The sequence below is a fragment of the Echiichthys vipera genome (assembly GCF_963691815.1).
Source record: "Echiichthys vipera genome assembly, chromosome: 21".
NCBI classification, from domain to species: domain Eukaryota; kingdom Metazoa; phylum Chordata; class Actinopteri; order Perciformes; family Trachinidae; genus Echiichthys; species Echiichthys vipera.
Window position 1 is genome coordinate 21,628,775 of NC_139846.1, and position 22,054 is coordinate 21,650,828.

The 22,054-nt window shown below is 42.9% G+C and overlaps 1 protein-coding gene across 2 annotated transcripts in view; it reads right to left on the reverse strand.

Annotated features, from left to right (window-relative positions):
* mpp7a (MAGUK p55 scaffold protein 7a) overlaps positions 1-22,054 on the reverse strand; it is a 140,581-nt gene that overhangs the window by 112,612 nt on the left and 5,915 nt on the right. Inside the window, exon 1 of one of the 2 annotated variants that reach the window (XM_083935790.1) lies at positions 4,673-4,711. The exons of the other annotated variant lie outside the window; for it this stretch is intronic. The gene's annotated coding sequence lies outside the window, so the exon portion shown is untranslated. Of the gene's footprint in view, positions 1-4,672; positions 4,712-22,054 lie in introns of those variants that run through there. 2 annotated transcript variants of the gene reach the window in all.

Genomic DNA, 22,054 nt, shown 5'->3' on the forward strand with positions numbered 1-22,054 from the left:
TGCTATGACTGACTCAGAACCACTTGGCCGCAGACAGGGACAGCAAAGACGTCTGCAGTCTTCAAGCTCATTGGGCCCCCCCAATGAGCTAGGCCCCCAGGTTGTGTTGGTGGACCGAATGTTCATTACAAATGCGTTTTCTGTAAAGAATCTCTCACTCAGCCCACGCCATGACGATTGCAAAGGAGTAACTATTTTTTGGCGTTTTGCCCCGCATGTGTGTACAAACCCATGCAGAGGTTTAGGCCAAAGCCTGTCAAGACGGCAGCCCACGTAACAAAATGCTATCATGACTGTCTGACATACTGTGATGCGAACTCACCTCAGGGCCCAGCAGAGCCCAGGTGGAGTCTTGTGGAAAAAGCATCTAGACACTACAGTCCAGAAGATGCCTGAGTGAGCAGGTAAGCAAGCCATTAAGAGTCTAACAGAAAAAGTCTATTTTTCTTCTGGATTGAGATGTACAAAATATGGTCTATTCATTAAACGGCTCTTTTTAAAAAAAACGATCGATTTTCCACCAAGAGATCTGGGATTTAAGAGCTGCTACTATGTCATGCCAGTACCAATATGTAGGCCAGATTTATCAGTCATTTGCATGAGCTTTGCATGAGCATGAAGTGCAAACGAAAAACCTGGTGAAAACGGAGTTCCATGCTGTTCAACTTTTAGTACGCTTCAGTAAAAAAAGGTTAAGAGGGCCGGCAGGGAAGGGCAATGGCGCCTTGGGCAGTGACCACAAAATCTCTCCAGCAGGCCGGTTTGAACAGGGGACTATACCTAACAGCCACTGAGCTCATGCCAAGAGATCTGACCCATGCTAAATCAGTTCAGTGTTTCACAGAGAGGGCTGCAGCACGGTTTTGCCATAAGAATTTGTGATTGGAATGACAGACTTAAGGAAAGACAAGGGACATGAATACTCTTTAGGTATGCCGCACTGTAATATCAGTCGTCCCTCTTTTGTTGCATCCAAAGGGGAATGACCACATATTCCCCAATCTGAGGAAGGATCCATCTTTCCATTTGAGGAGCTTTCTGAGGGCCAGGAAGCATGTCGCAGAGCCGGGAACACCTGGGACTTTTTAAAAGGCCCAAAAGGATTATAACAGACAGACCTAAAGAAACATTCCCCCACAGTCAGAATGCTCTAACCGTGTCTGTTCGGATCACACAATATCAGATGGTCATGGGGAGAGTAAAGGGACACTTAAGCATGTGGACAAAAGATGGGACATGCTTAATTGCAGTGAGATGTGGCCTGGCTCTACTGCTGAGAAGTCGACATCTTCAAATGGTTCTGCCACCATCTAGTGGGGACTTTCACTATTGCAGGGAGGATTTACTGTGAAGATCAAACTGAGACACAAACCGCAGCTCCTCTCCGTTACAAAAGGCATGTATGTAGATGTGAGGAGATGCTGTCTGTGTCTGCTTAGTCTTGTTCTGAGTGTGAAACCTGAGGTCGAGCCACTATTTAAAGAGAAAATAGCTCAGGGTGATGGATGGATAGGTGGATGGATGGAAACAGATGTAGAAGACTGTTTTTCTTAATGTCTTTTCAAAAACAGGTCTGTTTGTCAAGCCGGGGGGAGCACAGGGCGGAGCCATCTGCCTCTCAGCTGGATGTTGATGAAGTTTGTGACGAGAATAACAAAGTCAAGAGGTGAACGGCTGATAGTGAAAAGCACTGGAAGACCTGACATTACCAAGGGCCTCTTAACAATTTAAAAGTATGCTCTGAGTTTAGAGCATTAAATACATGTAACTATATTATTTTGCTTCTTCCCTGCCTCCCACGGGTGGACTGGGCTGTGAAAAGATCACCGTTCAAAGCAAATTGTCCAAGGACGACAAGATACTCAGAAAAATATGTCATGCTCTGAAAACATTCACAGGGTTCACTGAGGTGGTATAGTTCTGTGTTCATGCTGCCTCCATCTGGACCTTGACAGGAAGTGCAAAAACAGGACACGGCAGAGGTCAACTCCATTCAGCACCACTGAAACCTCCCCGGGGTGTTGGGTTTTTCTGTCCTGGATTGTCCCACATCAAGTGACAGGAAGGCCAGCTACTGGCTGGGGTTTTTACTGGGGCCACCATGAATGACACTGATCCTTTTCAGCGCATGACAGACGCCAATCCAAAGCCACCCCTGTCACACCTGCTCTGGTTACGGCTCAAAGGACCAGTTTCCTCCAAAGTGACCCACCAGCTTCAACGTCTGCTGATCAGCTCCAATCTGATGAGTTTATCTACCCTGGTCCTTGGTTAGACGATAGAAGATCTATTTGGCAGTCCGCTTGACACCTGCTCAAGTTACCAATTCTGTACTGTCTGTTGCAACATTGTGAGGCTTTGGTTCTGGAGATCAGGTTTTATGGTCCAATGCACTGCTGCTTTTGTCTTCATGAATCTCTCTAATATTGACCAGTTGCGAGATGATACAATGATCTCCTCAAATTAACGGCAGTTGCAATGTGTACAGCCTGGGTATCTTTTGAAATGTGAAAATCAAAAAGTTTCAAATCAAAAGTTTCGCTAGGGACAATTTTAATGATTGAGGACGTTTTCAAGTGTAAAATCGGATCCAAACACAACAAACAGACATACAAGAAGAACTGAATTAATTTTGTTATTATCTGATCAAAGACAAAAAGACTAGGAATCTGACATTCAATGCCAGTAGACGCATTGACGTGCCAAAAAACGTTTTGAGGTTGGACTCCCCACCAGCAGCACCTTAGAAAATGACAATGACCAAAAAAACCAAAACATTGCATGACCTAAATCAAGATCAGTCTCTAAATCATCTTGTCTCAGCCCACTGCCTACTACTTCATAATGGTGCACTACAGGAGCATCCAAGGCTAGACTTGTTAAGTTATTGAACACACAGTGTGTATTTCACACCTGCATGTTGAAGGGTACCCTCTCTTGTTTTTGCATGATCTTGTGTACTCATAAAGGTCAGCAATGGCAGCAGAAAGCACACAATTGTCCAGTTCAACAGATAACCAAATATTTGTGCTGTGATGCTTTTTAGAAAGATAGAGGAAGACGTGACTGGGGAGAGACAGAGGAAGAGAGATGCTCTACCACGTGGATTTAAAGTTTAAAGAGTTGTTCCTTTTATGGAAAACTATGTTATTTACTTCAAGCCCCAATTGGTGAGCTTCAGCTTTGGGGTATTGGTATAGGGTAGCTGTGAAGACAGATTGGATGTAAAATCAATTTGTATTTCAGCTACTCTACATCATATTGGCTTGTAGAAACCACAAAGTGCAAAGTCAGACAGACAGAAGTAGATAGAGTTACAGCCACATGCACACAGCCATACATGACACAATCATCAGAGTATAATTGCAGTGTATCCAACTGTGGTAAAGGCGAACACTCATTTACACACAGGCACACGGTGGAACTACATTTCAATGGGCTGTGCATAATTGCAGTGTATTAAACCGTGGTGGAGGGGAATGTTCATCCACATGACATTTTGAAAAACGTTACAGAAAGAGAAAATCGAAAATCCTCCTGATGCCAGTGGCTCATAGGCAGCCCTTTGCCTTTACTCTTTTTTCTGTGGAAAAACACATTTTTGAATAATGTCTTTCTCCTGCCTTGGTGCACGGCTGCCAAAATGTCACCACGTCGATTCCTATTAAGCATGAGGCGTGTGACGCTAGCGGGACAGGGTTGTGTTTTCAGGCGTGTGCCATTCGACTTCTCGTTAATAGCCGTTAGCTTTACGAGGGATTGGGGCTGCTTAAATTAAGACTCAGCGGTACCTGGCACGGCTGATGTTCCTGGAATGATTGGCTGCTGCGGAGGAGCAATAATAACGATGAGCAATAGGGAGAAGTATATTCATATAATGAAAAGGCATATGGAAACAGATTAGGAGAGCAAATGTGGAATATCAATGAACACCATTAACCCATGACGGAGAAAAGTCAACAGAAATGGCTTTATCCAACGTGAGAGGTTGACAGAGAAATGGGAAAAGTGAGCTCTCTTCTCTTGGTCTCAGGTGGGATTTTTTGACAGCTCGGGATCAGCACTCTGCCACGTGTTATTCATAAGCGTCCAATCTTTCCACATAAAATACATCTGCTTATGTGTATGTACATGTGTGTTGTCAGCGCATACACACACGGTGTTTCGGTCAACCTGTCTTTCCAGAGGCATGAAGTCATTCTGCCCTTTCACACGCCTCAACACACAAATGGCTGGAGCATTTCATTGTGTAGAGATCCATGTAATTTACAAGAGAAATGGAAAAAGGTTTCAGGAACTCGGGGCTCACTGATATGGAAGAATATGAGTCAGGGCACTCCAAGAAAATCAAAGGTGACAGACTATAAGTCTCTAGTGTAGCCGATATTTATTGCAGAATAATACAATGAATGTCTGGTGGATGTGTCAAGCTAGCTTTAAAGCTTGACAACTGTGCCATCGCCTGATTGTAAACAGCAAACAAATCGAGGGTCAAAGAAGTCACGTGTCCTCATTATTGCTGTGACCGCAGAAAGACTGATACACAGATATTAACGACATTCTACCGATTTAGGCGATAACATAAGATCTGAGCTAACAATAGACAGGATATTCTAATGCAGGTCATGAAGAAAAACCAGGAAAAGGCACAGAAGCTGTACAGGGGACTTACCAGACACTTTCTTCCTGCAACAAAAACACAGCTTCGGCGCTGTCACTACACTATTACAGTGTGAGCAAACTAAATCCTCCCATACAGGAAGAGCCACCCACCAGGTGTATCTGCTCACCTGAACAGACCTGAAAGTCAAGTTTCTTTTCCTGCCTTAAAGTTCACAGTGCTCCACCCTTTTTTTTTTTTGTAAGGGCTCCATTGTAAACAGAAAGAGTGTTTCTGCGAGACCACTTGTGCCCCTGGGGAAAAAACAACTTTCCATGACCTTTCAGGGAACGTAAAGGATCTAAAAGTATTTTCCCTTCCCAATGAAAACTGTTAAAGGCTCCAGAACTGTTGCTTCTATTTGACTAGACATGTGTTTTTGTTACTACATTGGGTCTTTAAACCATTTCTGATCGAACTACACTACACTAAACTCAATCATGTTGCACAATACATCTTTCAATTAATTTAAATTAAATGTCCCACACCTTTGACAAGCAAGTTTCTCTGACTTTCTCTCTGGTACACAGTTATGACAATGTCCTTCCAGAAAGATGGTGTTTCAATTCAATTCATTCCTTAATGTATTTGTCTTATGGCATAGCACTCAAAGCACCTAAAGTGTTACTCACTGTACCTTTCTTCGCAGTATCCTTTCCAAATGTGGTGACAGCAAATGGCCACTAGATGGAGCAATCATTTCACTAAACATCTCCAGTCTACACATTAAATGGAAAAAACTATCATGGAAAGTGGCAGAAGTCTGCATGATTGCTTGTGTGTGTGTATTATTGGGCAAAACTGTTTGTGTGTGTGTGTTTCTGTGTGTCTCTGCCCTCATCATGACCTCAGATGTGCCAGCAAAGCTGGGCACCGGTCATGTCATCCACTGTTTTTTGTCTTGGTGGTTTTGTAGTTTGGGCTGCACACAGTCACATAAAACATATTATTATAGCATTATTCTATCACAACACAGTCCGAGAAATAAAAGTATTTTGCAGCACCCTCCTATTTGTGATACGGTTTGTGCATGCTGGCTCACTGCAACACTGTCACTGTCAGTACAGCCGGGCGATACGATCATATATGTCATCAAAACAATATAAAAATATATAAAATATATAAAAAATTGTATATATTTTTCTATAACGTTACTATCACAATGTCAGATTAACAGCCGCCGAACTGTTACAGCAATTTTTACATCACGTGAATGCAATTTACGTTCTGATCCTTGCAATTATGTTAATTTTGCACTAAAGTTCTTAATAAAATGAAAAAAATGTAAAGTATTTAATTCACACAGGAGTACATAAAATCAACTTTAGCATTATTTTATATGGATTGTTACATGATATATGACATCCAGATATGAAATTACCTATATCTGGAAAGAAGAATGTACCCTACCTCACAGATTAGACACACACAATAAAGAGGTCATACACTCTGGGTCCTATAATAAAACACTTTAAGTCTTGGTCAGACAAAACACATCATGTGAAGGCTTTACCTCGTGCTCTGAATATATACAAAATAAAAAAAAAACTACTCAAAAAGGAAATAATGAGCGAGAAATACTCATTAGTTGCAAACCTGCATTGTAATCTCAACTACTTCCTTGTCTTAACACCTCTTCCTCCTCTTTGTCCTCCACCCGTCTCTGCCCTCTGGTTCCCATGCACACACAGCAGCTCTTTGTCTCTTTCTGACCCATTAACAGTGAGAGGAGACCACTGTCACTATCGGTCGCCACTCACATCACACACAGTCTCACACGCACGCACACACACATGCACACGCACTTTATAGTGTGCAGGGTCACCATGGAACTGTTAACGACCAATTGAATTATTCCTAGACATGAAATGACAGAATGAATTATCCTATGAACTCGACAGAAGGACAGACTGACAGAGGATAGGCGGACTGGGGTTGGTGGTGCAGGGAACAGAGGAGTAAAACACACTTTGATTAACCAAAATATATCACTGAGTGTTTTACCTCTTTACTTAAGCCCTGTAGGACCCAATGTGCCTGAATAAATTTGTATTTATTTATACGGAGAGGGAGGACAGTGCATTAATTCTCTATACAAACAGTATATATGTGTGTGGCTGTGTGTGTGTGTGTGTGTGTGTGTGTGTGTGTGTGGCTGTGTGTGTGTGTGTGTGTGTGTGTGTGTGTGTGTGTGTGTGTATGTACTCTGTAACTCCACCTTCTGCTGACATTAATTAGATGATGACGGATTTTCAGATGAGTGATGTGAGCTGCAAATAGCAATGCACCTGCAATGAGAGGCATGCAGAGAGAGCAGCAGGTAGCCATAAGCCTCACTAATCTGGAAGTCCTTCTAAATGCCAGTCTTGCTGAGTAACCTACATCCTCATCAGATACTGCTGGAGTGAATAACTACAGTGTGTGTGTGTGTGTGTGTGTGGGGGGGGGGGGGGGGGGTTCAGCTGGTTTGACAGGTGGACAGATGGGGAGTCGGGATAAAACAGATAAGAAAGCAGTGGTGCAACAGACACAGAGGCAAATGGAATAAGGTCGGGTCTACGCGCTTCTCCTACACGCTTACACACTCATGCACACCTTCTGTGTGTGTTTACAGGACAGGTTAACAGCGCTGCAGCGTGAAGTGGAAGTGAGCCCATTAACAGATGCATTATTTATTGATAGAGTCAACAAGGACGTAGTGAGAGAGGAGAGAAATAATGCGATAAAATGGAAGGAAACAAATGGGAAAAAGAGGTGTAGAAACCACTCTGTAATCTGAGTACCAAACCACAATAATGCCGTATTGCCAACTTTGGGACTAAAACCAAACTATTTTAGCATTCACTCACCCCTGTCACTAAAGATAATTCCTACAGATATACTATCAACAAGCTTGTGTGGTAAAATTGTACACTCAAGGTAGAAATCTGGTCACACTAGGCCAGTCCTAGGCCTCTACTCCTGTCTATTACTATTCTCTGCTAGTGATTAGAGATAGCCGTAAATAATCAATTCCCCAATTCCTCGCCTAGATGAGGGAAATTAGGGGGCATCAAGCCTTTATTGGCATTGGTAAGTGATAAAAACAAATAAATGATTAAAGAAAAAGCAAACAACACTCAAGATTTTTTAAAGAAGATTCAGACCAGACGTTCAAATCAAGCTTTTGCTATTCATGACTATTTACGTGAGTACTGATTTCTCCTGGTACTCCAGCAGGGCTCTGGTCTGGGCTTAACCAGGAAAGGAGGAGTTGTTGATGGGAGCTCAGATGGCAGAGCCAAAGTCCGATACCCTGTTAGGTTACACCAGTGAAGACCCAAATACTGTATACTGTAGATACCATCACACTCAGGAGATGGAAAGATAAACACTTACTGTAAGTGATACATCGAGACATGAGCTACCGCCATCTACTCTGTCAGTCATTCACGGGTTTATTAATTATTACTATTCATGAATTCAGGAACAGGGTCCTAGGGTTCAGACCCAGCAGAGGCCAATGTATCAATCAGCAGCCCGGTGCGCAGACATTCATCTGCATCAGCTTCTAGGTTACAAACTACCATAAAATTGTATCGGAGCAATCTAAAAATGAGGCTTTTATTTTGTTAATCTCTAGAGTGGTGGCTTTTTGGAAATGCTGCATTTTCACAAAATATATCCTGAACTGTTCAGGCTCAAAAACAAGTGTAATGGGGCTATTTGCTATCTTGGGCTGCTTCAATAGCTACAGAAAATTGAATCAGGTGTCATTTTCTTGATGCTACAGTGATCTGCCATACTGTCATGTTGCAAAAAGCTTGTGTAAAGAAAATCAATTTAAAAGTGTAAGTAAACACATCCTTTTTTCTTTTGAAAGAAAACTAGATACATAGGTAACAGACTGTACCACCTACCCGCCCCTCCACACTGTCTCTCTGCCCTTCAAACTTGTGGCTCACCTGAAACTCACAGGGGGGTCTGAACAACATCGAGGCTTACTTTTGTCCTTTTGTGTTTTCACTACTGTCGACATTGACATTAACGCCAAAACAGCCACACACAGCTCTCGCAGCAACACAGGTGCTCCTTCCATCTAGAGTAAGAGTAACATTTTGGGAGAAAGAGGGAATAAGGACCTAAATTTCGTGTTTTGGCTTGAAAAATAAGAAGTAAGCGTTCTCTCTTTACGGTGACACAAAAACAAAAACGTTGTAGTGACTGGTTGCTATGCTGCTTATAGAAAACAAACAATTACTAGATGCCACCCAGCTGATGGTGTGGCATCTTTTTTGTTTACCAAAAACTAGACTCTAATGCCATAAATAGATGCCCCACAGTGTCCAAAATAACGCAGGACAGACACTGGATTCCAGATACTCGAAGTGAATGACGTTTCAGAATCATGCAGCTTAACCGGATCAGTGCTTTTCTAGACTCTCAATAGTTGTTTTATTTGTGCCTGTAAGAAAAACGTGTAAAATAATTCAAATGCATCAGAGAGAAGAGGAAAAGATGTAATCATGTAGCCACTTCTGTGGTTTTCCTGTGGCAAGTGGCTTTCCTCAAAACACAAAAAAAGTCACAACCACCTCAAAAACAGAATGAAATGTGTTTTCCGCCACAATAACAGCCACTTTTATACCACGTTTATCATCCAGTAATCAAATCCTACCACTGTCTTAGACTTGTGTCTCCACTGGAGCCACTTCTTCCTACAAGCCACCACACAGGGCACATTCCTACCCTCTACCTCCTTCCTCCAGGACGCAAACACAGGTGTAAATCAGTCTCTCCCATTCACACTGTTACTCTGGCAGGAGAATTTCAAGGCAGTGAGCATCCTCAATGCTGCCTCGTCCTCAATCACACTCCTTCACCCTCCCACACAGTGCCCAGAGACAGCCAGGGCCTCTTAAATAAGAAGTTATGAAAGGGGCCGGTTTAAATGATGTCTGTGCTCGTGAATAAGGAAGTAGTTATAAAAAAAACAGAGGGAAGTCTTTTTTGAATACCAAACATTGGCCTGGGGAGATTCCACAGAGTGCAAAACAGGCCGAGTGCTTCCTGTGCTGGGCACTATTCCTACCGTTTGGTGAGAAACACTTCTCAGGGTGGACAAAGACACACTGGAGCAGATCCACTGTCCAGAGGAGATACAAACTGTGACCTGATGTTTAATGCTGATACTTTAATGCGATTATGAACGTTTCTTTGTTGCCGTCTTCTCTGGGAACGCTCTTGGAAACCAGACAAATCTGCCCAGCAAGTGTTTTATTTGCTCTGTTTAGACAGATTTCCAAGCAGGTAGACCAATCGCAACCAGTGATCTCATGTTGGGCGGGTTTAAAACAAAGAGCAGTGTAATGCTTGAATGTAGTCACTGAACCTAATGCTGGCCGCACACACACTCAATCGTTGCAACGAAGATATGTATCCTATGACGATAGAAAAACATCTATCGTTTCATATTTTGCTCTATTATTTATATTGCGTCATAAATCATAGACTTTACAGACGGCTGCTGTGTTTCAGTGGAATTAATTAACAAGCAGCTAATTATGACTGTGCCGAATATCAATTTTCGGTACCAACAATGAGTATCTCCTCATAACGTTCATCCTGCTGAAAATTGCATCTACTGCGATGCTCATTGTAGACGGTCAGTCCGACACAGCGCCGTGAAAGTGAGACTACCGCCGTGCCTCAAGGACCTTCAGCCTCTTTACATGGGGCGACTACTCTAACCACTATTCCACCGACCGCCCCGGAACAACAAATACTTTTAATAAGATTCCCGTATCAGAAATCACACCACAGAAACCGCTGCGTGGCCGCGGGCAGCAGTGAACTCATTTGCCGCTGTAAGTGTCAAGCGCAGCCACCCAGAATGTGAACCGCGTCACGCAAAATTTATGCACCATTGAACTAGAGACCATCTTACAATTGGGTCACACCGACCACGTTGCCAAATCGTGTCAGTGTCTTATTTCTTACCCCCCTACCTTTCAGCACCCTCGCTTGAATAACACCCATCTTCAAACTTTGCCGTTCCACTTTCTGGTGCGATTACGTACCCCGTACCACCATTCATTCAGAGTTCAGGTCCAGTCGGGCAATTGAACACAATCAAAACACAATCTATTCCTCAAGGGAAGTCAATTATATTGCAGGCACTATTTGTGGTATTCTAACATTGTTTAAGAAAGTGGTTACACTTACATGGCTCCACCTACCCATACATTGCTCTCCACTTAACCCGTGCACGTCGAAACGGTCCAAATCTTTGTTTCCTGGCAAGTGTAAATAGACCACTGGGATGAAGTTGAAGGGCGACGATCAAACTCTGGTTCAGATTCAAACAAACCAACTGTGACGACCTTAGTTAACCCAGTGTCTTTTCCTACACACAGGCTAGGGTTTCTTTTCTACTTCACCCCCAGCAGATGAAGCCTCTACCACTCGGCACCCTATTCTTCACTTGTCTATTCCCCACTCTGTGAGGACATATGATCCCCTAGAGAGTAATGAAGCAAGTCCTTGAGGTGACCCAGACCTGACCCTGACCAGGACACTCAGACAGAAAGACAGATGGGCTGCTGCAGCAACCAACAGCTGAGCCCCACACTGCGCCGAATGACACATGGGAAGCTAAAGTGCATGTGAATGCAACCTACACAACTCTGCATAGTAAGCACAATCACATGGCAGATACTCCATCATGAATTGAGTAAAATGAAAAAGCTTGACATCTTCTCTTACGAGATAACTGCTGGTAGGATGCGGAGCAAGTTTTGAGTCACGGGTAAGTAATTATGGCTTTTAAGGCCTTATAGTTAGTAAATGTTTGTCATAGTGAAGCAAAAAAGGATTAACAAGCTGTTATATACCCCTACGGTGTTAACCAGAAAGTATATCAGATGTGTTAGAGACCACAATAACATCAAGCATGCGGTGGTAATCATTCAAGCTTTACAAGCTAAGCTCTACTGCTTATTGTCTTCAGAGCATTACATCATCAGCTGACACTTTATACTGGTAAGTGACACGCGGGAGGTCTCATGGAGTGTGTGCATGCGTGTCCAACAACATCATTATCAATTTATAATAACTGTGTATGAGGAGAGAAAGCTTGTGAACATTAGTCTGTTAAGAGCGATTCAGAGCATCACCGATGGGCAACAGCGGTTTGCACCATCAGATAGCTTCAGTGTGTGTGTGAACATGCTTCATGTAGATGAGCAGGATGCACACTCTACAGCATACAACTGGGGCCTTTCTAACTATATCTCTTAAAATGATACTTGTCTATTTACAGTTGGAAGACAATGGCTAGTTAAATGATACGACATTATATAATGTGAGACGATATAAATTTGAGATTTTGCAAGCAATGGCAGTCTCTTATAGATAAATAGGGATGGGCATTTCAAGCAAAAATAGGCCTACTATTCATTACTCATTGGGGACTAATCGACCATTCTTTGAAGATCCCCCTACTTTCTGAATCTGGATCGGCAGCTCGCCCCCTCTGGAAACTCCCGAAAAACTTTTACACTTACTGTTGATATCTAAAATCAAGACGGATTCAGCATCTGGATAGCTCATTTCTCAACTCAAATGTTTTCAGAGACATGTTTCGGAAATCTGGGAACAGACGGGCCATGGGTGAAAGTGTCCATCCAATCAGGCAAAGCCCTCGTGGTTGAAGATGGGACTAGTCTGTTATCGCTGTTGGTCATTATGCTGCGTTCCAGCTGAACTCAAAAGTGGGAATCGCTATCATCAGAGCATTTAAATGCACAAAGCATTTGTGTGAGTGTGTTAGAAAAGAATAGAAATTGAATGAAATTAAAATAATGGTTTAGTGTAGGATTAGATCATTGGCCTAAACTGGTAAATATATATATATAAAATCCTTTCAGCAAATCACATAGTCAAGATTGCAGTATCCCCACGAGAGGATGGATGTGGACACAGACAGAGGCCTGTGAGCAGATGGGATGGATCTACAGAATCAGTCCTGACAAAGCAGTTGTCATAATACAGACAGCATGACCTTGAAGACGGCAGATTACAAGACTGCAAACACAGCATTTTCCACAGCACAGCAGTGTAACATGCACACAGGCTGTCAAGAGTGGAAGTATCATCATAGCCTTACCCTGGCAGAGCGACAGCAGCCATAATGGAGTGTCAGCGATCAGCACCTCCCAAATTACCAACACACACAGGTCAACCTGCAGCCTGATACTGTGTTATTGTGCATGGGGTACATGGGGGGAGTGCACGGGGGTGCCAAGCCTTACGTCTTTCCAAATCTCCTTCACTCCGATCGCTCACCCTGATAGAGACCCTCACAGCAGCCATTACACTCTGATTTTTCCTGTGATTATTCTTTACTTGCAAATACACAATTCCTGTCGGAAGCGATGCCAATTTCAACACAAGCTCAGGTTAAATATTGTGATGCTTGTTACTTTATTTTCGGTTTTTTCGTTTGGTAAAGAAGTGAAGAGTCAGATCTCAAATGTGTCCTTCCTTGAAACATAATGAGTCCCAGGTTATCTCCCTCCAATTAAAGGGATTGACGAGGCGACGAGTGGGGCTCCGTGGTAAGACTTTAGTCTGTTTTTAGAGTCAGGAGATCTTTAGAGTTGGGTTGCAGGGTAAAGGGGGTAAGCTAAAATGATGATGGGGTTGATAGTGGTGCTGTGACTCTGTATGTGTGCCCCTCCCTCCCTGTCTGGCCACAGATTCCTGCCCTCCTAGTTCTTGATTAGATAAGTGTTAAGCAGTAACTCTAGATCCTCGGGGGGCTTGACGGAGCCTGTCACAGCAAGAAAAATGGACTACAACATGTTCGGACCATGCATTTAGCTCTACGGCACATTTGCTCTGTTTCATTTCATTTCAGACTCAAGACCAGACAAGAGGCAGCGTCACTACAACACGTGTGTGGTTCTGCAGCTCTTGTGTGCTTGATGAAGATCAGCTCCTAATCTATTTTGGAAGCAGACTAACATAGTTCAGGTAATGGCTTGTAAAAACAGGCCTGTGTGCAGCCGGTTATAATGGCCACAAATATGTTTAGCTGTAATTTGCAGTGCCTGCTGCCGTGGGATAAAAAGGTAAAAGGTCCAGCAGCTCATTTCACGGCTCTGTTTGTTTGTTTCTTTCTTTCTTTTCCAGCAGAATAACAATAAAAACTACTGGCCCGATTTCCATGAAATGTGGTGGAAGGGTGTAGCATGGAAGCGAGGAAGAACTCAGGAAATGGGACCATCTGATGAGCACATGAATACCCCAGTGGTCTTGGCTCAGAACTGTGCTCTCCGCTTGCCATTTTAGTTTTGCATGTTATACACATACTGCTGTTATTACATTGAGGCTGCCACTAGGGCTGGACCATATGGCCAAAATCTTCTATCTATAACGATATGTATCACAATATAGGATGTTTTCTAGTAAATAAACACGAAATAGCCACATGGTAAAGCTGTTTTTGTATACTCATGTATGAATTTAATAACTAACAAACTAATAAACTGAGTATTTTATTAAGACAATACCACAATAAGTTTTTAGTAGTCTGGCATCATAATTAGTCTGGAACATCTAAGTTCATATTCGATTTCCAAGGGGCATTATCAACGGTGTCAAAATGCCTCCGGGTGCAAATGGATAGACCCACTACCAATCAGAAGAACAACATTTAATATGCATGATCAATCAGAGCGATGAAACAACTTGGTGCTGAGCAACAGTTTGGGAGGTGCTTGGTCCGTTTTGAAGCAGGAAACGAATGGCAGCCGGGTCACAAACATTCTCAAATTGCAGCTCAACAGTACACTAACGTGTTTCTGAAAACATTTTAGGTTAGAAATAGGCGATACAATCCCTGTAGATTCAACTGGTCTCCAGGCTAAGTCTGTAGTGTGTGGGGGATTTCATTCTTGAATTCCTGTTGGGTTAGTGCCCTTCATGCCACGATGGACATGGGCCACCGAGAGCTTTGCTTAATTTCACCGACACAAAACATTGCGGCATGTTTCATCGTAAGCTTTTCTTTCCCACGTTTTGCACTGAATCCCTAGCTGCTGGTAATTCACACTAAGAAAGCAATTAGCAGTTTGTCTGTGAGACACTGAAGTTTCAGGAGAAAGACAAACAGAGGCGTTTACAGGGAGATCGGCTGAGGACCGTGTACAGAAAAGTTGCTCAACTGCTTTCTGCTGCTGGTAAAGTGTGTGCGTGTGCGTGTGCGTGTGTGTCTTGGATTCACCTGACGCAGGGAAGTGGGAAAAATGCACAGAATGAGCCAACACGAAAATGTAAGGAAATGAATTTTGAATCGGAGGGCCTCCTCTTTATTATCTCAGCTAGCTCCACCAATTAACACATCCCTCCACCCTGCTACGTCATAATCGGGCATGTTAAACTGATAAATGAGAACGGGAGCGTCGTGTGGGTGTGTGTAACCCCATTTCCCAGTAGCCCTAATCATTTTTCATGGGGTTTGGTTGCTGGGAAGAACAGAGGAGGCATGAAGCAGGGAGGAGGCATGAAGAACAATGCCTCAATTGAGTATCAAAGTGGGCGCCCCAAACTCTAAATGTGACTCACTTCGTTTAAATATCATCGGTCTAACAATACACTGAAAAGGGCCATCAAGGGACTTTACACCACAGCAGATGAATGTGTGTAATTCTGCTTGAATGAAAGTTTAGACTTCCTGTAATTAAGGTGACTGCCTGCTGCTCTTTTCAGCTTCGTGTTCCCCTTCCCTGTCACTTTCATCAGATGTCGGTGTGTTGCCTGAGCTGACGGACATTTTGTCCAGCCAATAATAACCCCTATTGTCTACAACAGCTTCTCTAAGTGGCTAAGCAGCACCTGTCAGCAGCCTGATAATAGCATAAAGTGTACACACACACACATAGAAAAAGAATCCAACACACACCTCTCCAATAATCCTCCCTGCCTCTCCGCCTTCATCACTCACTCTGAAGTGCTCCCATCTCCACTCTACTCCGCATTCCACACACACACACGCACGCACAAACACACACACACACACACACGCACGCACGCACACGCACACAATAACATACAGCCAGTGCTTCCTCCTCCACTCAAGCAGGGAGCTATCATTTTTCACCGCAGCCTGCCTCGCACCTCACCCCTGCTTTGTCAGTGAAATCGGAGCCGTGGGTTTGTTAAGCCTGGAATAAAACATAAAACTCTGGTAAAGATAAGAATAGTGTTTCAACAGTTTATATGACTAAAGTTTAATGAGAAAAGCACAGCGAGGAAACAAGAGAACTGTGTGATGAAGTGTGGTTTAATCACCATTTAATTCCACCCTTTCGATGCTCGATCAGGTGAAGTTACAAGGTTAGAAGGTTAAGTTCTGCGGAAGCGAACAACGCGAAAGAATTCGGAGCATCTACCGTCGCACACTGACCAACTACATGTTATTTCAACACCTGTGCAGTGTGTTAATCACTGCAGGGGAAATTCCTTCACCACGACCGCCCTAATGTCAGTCAGTTTAATGCTGAGTCACTGTTTTTTCTTGACCTGATCCTTAGCCTTATATTACTGAAACCACTCTTGGGCCAAAGGTGGGGAACTAGTGTCTCTGTACAGATCAGGAGGGAACCGCCTGGCTCATGAACTTTGCAGAAGCTAAATAAACAACTCTTTCTGACTGTAACTGATATTAGCTCGCCAACACAGGAGAGAGAGATGAAGACAATGATCAAGACTAAACTTTGCTACTTATAAATACAGACATAAAATACACATTCAATTTAAAGTGCAATTGTCTGTTACTCTTCTTCAACTAACTCAGAAAGTCCCTGAGTGTCGCGATGTGTTTATTGTGCACGTTGATATCACAATGACAATTTTAAAAAAAGTATTATTGTTAAGCACTAATATGAGATGCAAAATGTTAAATAGTTGAAATAGTGCAGCACAATGGCTCCAGTTATTGCACTTTATTGATCCTTGAAGAAGAAATTCTACTTGTTGTTCATAGTGCGGCCTTACGTCAAACACAGTACAAAAGATGCCACTGATGTGACTGAAAGCACAGAGCAAACTGACCTTTACCACAAGCTCTGTGCAAACACACCCAGGTGTGCACTATACACACATTGATTGACATTCACACACTCACATAGGAAGAAGCTAGCATTTCTGTCACAGTTGCTTAGACGCAGCCATTTGAAATGTGAGATGTGAAATGTTGTGTTTGCCAACGTTTCCCTTCAACACTGTTGACGCTTTGAGATGGCAGGTTTTAATTCCGTTCCCAGAATCACCGGAGGATCAGTTGCTATCACATGAAACTGCCCTACAATATGAAGATTCTTCACATTATGACAAAGACACATTCATGTGCCTTTACAGGAACGCAACTGGTATCGTTGGAGAATGTAAATTATGTTGAAGCCACGAATGACTCCCCAGTAAGAACCTGTCTTTTCAGGACTTCCAAACACACTGGGCTGCTGTGTGAAACTTCAGTCAATAAGTATTGGGAAGGATCAACAACCTACATGAAGTGTTTGAGGAACTAGTAGTTCCTCAAGTGCGCTCCAAACACCTGCCAGAGGCACAAATACATGTGAAGCTAGTGTATTTTAACTGATGCAGTCTTCCCTTTGTTTTATCACAGGGACGGTCTTTCAGGTAGTGGCGGTTATGTCCTGTATATATTTATTAATGGCGAGCTTCAGGTAAACAATAGGGTTGCTCGCAGGTATTTCTCTCAATTGCTAATCCAGCTGCATAGTAACCATAGCAACCGTGCATCACTTCCTGTATTCAATGTGTGTCACAGAGACCCCTAACTATGGCTGAACAGCATCGTCTAAAATTTATATCACGAGAAAGATATAACATGGGGCGACAGAGGTGGTTAGCACTGTCGCCGCACAACAAGAGGGTTCCTGATTCGAATCCCGGTTGGGACCCTTCTGTGTAGAGTGCGGGTTCTCCGGTTTCCTCCCACAGTCCAAAGACGTGCATGTGTGAGGTTAATTGATGACTCTAAATTGCACGTAGGTGTGAATGGTTGTCTGTCTCTGTTCGTCTCTATGTGCCCTGTGATAGACTGGCGTCCTGTCCAGGGTGTACCCCACCTCGCGCCCGATGTCAGCTGGGAACGGCTCCGCAACCCCGACAGGGACAAGTGGTTGAGGATGAATGAATGAAAGAAATAATATACTGTAGTTTGAAGCTCTGATGTAAAATCCTCTACGTCAGTGGTTCTCGACCATCAGCCACTGTGGCCCGGGATGTTTTCATTCCAAACACTGCAGAAGCTGATTGCACTGTTTATACGTTCTCCCCTCTGACTGAAGTTTGGCTACTCAGCGAAATCAGCTGCATCATTGGTTTGGAATAAACTGCCAATGTGTTGGGTTGTGAACCATCACAAAGTCTGCTAACACCATAAGAGGTTAGAAATGTGTAGCTGCTCGTGGAAGAACACCAACAATTTCACCTAATCTGAAGAATTTGTGAAGGTTTTTAAGAATTCCTCTCCTTTTGGGAAACTCCCTCATCGGCAAACAAAATAACATCTATGTGTTACACTTGTTTTCAGTAGTTGCTGCAAGGGAAATTGTGCTTATGGTCTCATGCAGAGTTTCACCTCCAAGCTGGTTTTGACATTTTATAGTTTTGGATTTAGTGAATATATATCCGATGCTGTGGTACTAATACTCTGCGGTAAAGGTAATAGGCTTAGGTCTACCTTAGGTGTAATACATGTTTTCAATTGTATCAAATGTCCAGGCAAGATTTTTTTTTTTTTTTTAATAATCAGATGACAGGTGTTTCTCTCAACTTTTAATACCTTATTCATTCATTCGTTCATCTTCAACTGCTTGTCCTTGTCGGGGTCGTGGGGGGGCTTGAGCCGATCCCAGCTGATATCAAGCGTGAGGCGGGGTACACCAGGGTGAATGAATGAATTAACCTAACACATACATGTCTTTAGACTGTGGGAGGAAGCCGGAGAACCCGGAGAGAACCCACACAGACACGGGGAGAACATGCAAACTCCACACAGAAGGGCCCGGCCGGGATTTGAACCAGGGACCTTTAATACATTCCTTTTGAATTTTCAAAGACAGTCTAAAGGTAAAGTCCAACAGGTAGTCTAATTTGAAGAAATCCAGGTCGACTAACAAAGCAACTTGGATCTCTTTATTCTAGTTCTTTACTGAAAGCTAAACACGTACTTTACTTCCTCTTCTTATGTGGACTAGCTGCCTTTCTAGGTCACAGACAAAGACACATTCAGAGTCAAAGAGCTTAACTCCAAAATGAAATTATAACTTGACATTTGCTAACGAAGGCCTTAAAGACTGCATGATTGGAACTGAAGACAGTGTATCGGCTAAATGATATTATGTGTCACAAGGAAGAATCCTGTCCTTGAATATGTAACCTTTGCTGACCTTGTGGCTTGTGTTGCTACAGCGTGATCCTGTCACAGAATAATGAAGACACAGCTGATGGTTTGTATTAGCAATATTTACATGGAGCCAAGTATCTCGTTATTAATTATATTAGCTCAAACAGAACCCTTTAAATATTGTTTATTTGTAAAATCCTTTGCCTGCAGTTCTGAATTCGCAGTCCATTGGTAATGGGCGTTTCATTCACAGGTAGATGGATGGTGAATGTATCCCTGGCAGATCTCCCCTGACAAGATTTGGGATCTTTAACACCAACTCCAACCTGTAAAAAAAAAAAAGCAGTCTGTTCCACTGAGGCCTACTGGCACACAATACTCCTCTGTTCACCGAATGCCAAATGGTCCAGTCATCACCCTCCATGCCACCCCCCGCCCCGCCCCTCCTTTGCTATCTGTCACAGTCTTTTCTCTCTGTATCTGTCTTTCCCTGACCATGACAGAAGCTGCTGATGGTCAGTTAGATTAGCATCCAGCCGCTAAATGGACAAAGAAAGAGCTGCTTTGTCTGGATCTGGTGCCAATGACCCCGGAAGTAAGAGAGGAAACTTGGTGGACAGAAGAGCCACTATAAAAGCCTTCATAGTGACCAACAAGACCCTGGGTTTGGATGAGAACTAAGGCATTTGCAACATCTCTGTAGTTATTACTTCAAAAGACTCCTTCAAAAAGACATCTTAAAAAGTCCATATCGTGCTAATTTTCAGGTTCAAACTTGCATTTTGGGATTTTACTAGAACATTTTTGATGTTCAAACAACACATAATTTTTCTCATGCTGTCTGAATATACCTGTATTTTACCTCTGTCTGAAACTCTCTGTTTTAAGTGCCTGTCTCTTTAAGCCCCCTCGTGAAAAGCCCAGTCTACTCTGATTGGTCCGGATGCTCCGGGTCTGCACTTGGCGCCTCTGCAACATCAATGCGGCCGGAAAATGACTATAACGATACTGTAGCTACAGTGTAGCTGCACTTACCTATAGTATAGTAGTGACATCACAACCATACAGAAGTCCACAGTTTCTGAATACAGGGTGTGTGCATTCATCTGTGGTTTGAGCAATTATATAGTTTTACAGTTTATAGCACCTCAACTTCACTTTTTACAACAAGGGAACTTTGACTATTTTATGAGACGTTAATGGGTTATTACTTAAATCCATTACTCAACGGGATTAGCTCAAACACTGAAGAAAAACAAAGACAAACTGTTATGTCACAACTGCTGTAAGTATTGAGTTATGCAATAACATGTCAACCCATGCAAGCGGCAGTCGCTTAACATATTTGACTGTGAACCATAAACAAACTCACTGCAACCCAAATCCCAACTCCACCCTGCGGAGTCCATTTATTCAAACTCTATTCAAATCTAAACTGACTCTACAAGCTGCAGGAAGATGCAGTCACCATCTTTTGCAAGCAAAGTCGTACTCCTACACACACTGCTGGATGAACACCATCATAGGCCCTCTGTTATCAAGGCTTAACAATCCACGACAAACTATAAATATCACACTTTAATTTCTCCACAGCCAAAAACTCTTTCCATAAGGTTACTCAGCAATTAGTGGCGAGCTAAGGGATACGTTAGTCGAGAAGCCTGTCCTTTGAAAGGCAGCAGAAAATGATCGCAGCTGTTAAAATCTCAGGGTGCTTCTTAAATAAAGGGTAAATACCAAATTACAACTGTGACAACGTAAGGCTCAAATTATCGCAGCCACTCGTGTTGGTTTTGTATTATCTATGCCCTTTGAAGGCAGCTTTTGGACATTTTACTTCGAGAGTGGCAAAACTGCCTAAACTGACAAATGGCAAATTAAATGGTAGCGCTGGAGGAAACGTGTTCCCTAAAATAAGACAAAAATAAATAAATAACTATTGTCCAGTGGTAGTATAGGTATATTTAGACGGACAGTATGAGAAAACTGCATAACATGTTCTAGTAGAAACCCTAAATACAAGTATGTTTACAATTCTATCCCCTTGTCCGTCATCATCCATACTGAATAGTTTTAATCATGCGGGCAAAGCCATCAAAGAGTGAAGATTGCATAGTTAATGGTTCTAATGGGCTCTTGTGAAGGGGTATTCACAGTCAAATTGCTGTAATTACACTCAATGAGCAACGAGGGAATACACAGAACGGGCCAAGTGGACTAAAGAAGAATGAATGCCTGTCCAATGCATGCACACACAAACATACACACAGGAGCTTGAACGCATGCTTTCAAGTTCAGAGACAAAAGCATGCATTCAAACACACATGCACACAGACCTCCTTTTGCCGATCAAACATTTATACGTTGTGGAGTGTAGTCAAGAGGCAATTAAGGGGGGCAGAGATGTGAAAATTCAGCCTCGGGCAGAAGGAGGTGGCAGCAGACACAGCAACAAGTGTACAGAGCTACAGCAGACTCTACTTGAGACGCCACACACACAAAGCAGGGATTTACCCTGTGGAAACCAGTGTTGCTGTCTGGAATCCCTGCCAAATGAATAAAATCAGGCACCTAAAGAAAACCCTCTTGGGCTAATCAGCACTATTCTGAAGGACTCAAGGCCTCTGCAAAACCCCACCCACGAACACAAAGAACCCAGCATCCCATATTACTCAGACTCCCCCGTCTCCTAACAGTCACCAAATCAATGCTTCGACCGCGGCAGGTCAAGGATGGATATATATCTGGAGAAGCACCAGGGAATGACACATGGTTTAATTGAATGTAAGTGTCCATTAAGTAAATGTGAGTAAATGGCGTTTGATTTTCAAGTAGGTTGGCAAGACTGGAGCATCTGTTCTTTCTCTCCTATTGACGTTTGATGTCAATCATGACTGCAGCTAGGAAGTAGACCCCTACCCGTATCAGATTTTTAAGACAAATACTGATTTTAGAGTGGAAAAATTCACAGGTTA